Source organism: Equus caballus, chromosome 9 (genome assembly GCF_041296265.1).
Source record: "Equus caballus isolate H_3958 breed thoroughbred chromosome 9, TB-T2T, whole genome shotgun sequence".
Lineage (NCBI taxonomy): Eukaryota > Metazoa > Chordata > Mammalia > Perissodactyla > Equidae > Equus > Equus caballus.
In genome coordinates, this window is record NC_091692.1 from 55698185 (window position 1) to 55700103 (window position 1919).

Genomic DNA, 1919 nt, shown 5'->3' on the forward strand with positions numbered 1-1919 from the left:
TTGTGGGTGGGGCTGCTGGTCCTCGGGCTGTATTTTGGACATTCGTGCCCCTCTTGCATGCCAATTCTGTCTCCTTTTCTCACAGCAGGTTACACATCGGACCTCAGCCCTCACTCCCCGCGGTGAGTCCTCAGGGCTCTGATGACCGTGTGCTGCAGGCCCCTTAGGGAGAGCGACTGATCTCCTCATCCCAGGGCACCCACGGGAGAAGAAGCCAGAGGACCCGCAATCAGTGGCTCAGGCTGGATAGGAAAGATGCACGCGGTGGCCTCCATGCCCCCCCTCGGAGTCCCCGGTCTCACTCCAGACCATTTCTCCTCAGCTGCTGTGACCTCCATGCTCCTCCCACAGAACCCACTGGTGCCACCGACCCCCCCCCCCAGCGCCACAGGTAGGTGACTTCTCTCTCCAGCTCCCTCTAGGAAGTCAAGCTATTTGGCCTCAAAGTTAGGACCTGGCAGTCGCAGAGAGGAGCCGCCGTGAGGGACCCTGGAGCTGCCATGGACAGCCTCTGCTCTCCTCCAGAGCAGGGCATGGCACCTCCTCGTCGGTCCAGTGTGTTGACCTGGAACAATTTACTTTCCCTCTCTGTGCCTCAGTTTCCTCACCTGCCCAGCACGAAGAATAACACTGCCTAAGGTTGTCGTGGAGGGTCCGTGAACGTGGACGTAAGAACACCTGGCGCAGGGACCACGGGGGATTTAGTGGACAAATATTGAGTGGGCGCGTGCTCTGTGCTGGGCAGAGGGCAGACGACGTTAGTGAGGTGTGTCCGTCCCTCACCAAGGTCACTGTGTATGGAGAGAGACTGGAAATGAACGTGCAATTACAATCGCAAAGAATTGTCACCGAGAACCGTGTTGTTTGCCACTTACTACGTGCCAGGCTGTGTCCTGTTGTGTCTTTCACTGTTAACTTTTCCCTTTGAATAAATATGAAAGCACATGAAGTTGCAACAAAAATAGTACAGAGTGCCTTGGACCCTTCCACCAGCTTCCGCCGGGGGTTAACATCTTGCGGGACTCTAGTACAGTGTCACGACCAGGACATGAATTGGCAGTGTTAAACCCACAGACCGCAGACTTCTGATGTTGCTAGTTTGACGTGAGCTCACTGGGGGGTGTGTGTGTGTGTGCGTGTGCGTGTATGCGCGCGCGCGCGGTTCAATGCCATTTTATGACACATGCAGATTTGCGCCACCACCACTGCAATCCACACACAGAACTGTCCCATCCCCACAAGCCCTCCCTCGTGCTGCTCTTTCGTAGTCACATCTGCCCGGCCAGCCCCTGGCCTTCACTCATCTGTTCTCCATCTTTATAATGCTGTTGTTTTGAGAAGGTCGTATCAACAGAATCAGAAAACGTGTGACCTGTGGGGCGCGGCTCTCAGCATAATGCCTCTGCCATGTGCTACCTCCTCTGAGAAAGTCTTGTGACCTTCATAATTTCCCTACCAGGATGATTCTCCCCATTTTACGGTTGAAGAAATGGAGGTTCAGTCATGTTGAGTGACATGCCCAGGGTCACATGGCTGGGGAAGGAAAACAGGGGATCTGACCCCAAACATGACTCACGGATGAGGCCACAACCACGGTACCCGAGCTCTGCACTGCGGCGTCTTTCTGGGAGTAGCGGGTGGGGTTGGGGAGGGGTAGAGACGTTGAGAAGTGACTTCCTTGAAGGACTGACATTTGCTTCCCATTAAGAAAAAGGTCTCTTCCACGTTGGATGGGACTGAATGCAGTTGTTTCCTTTCTTATCCCCCAATCGGTGAAATTGCTCCAATCCTGTTACTTTGAACTTGTAAACTAGCATCAATCAGGACCACTCCAGAGCCTCACCAGGGTCCAAGATCTCAGACCCTGGACACCTACCTGGCCCATATGCTGACTTGAGGGCCCCAGAACCTGCATCTTG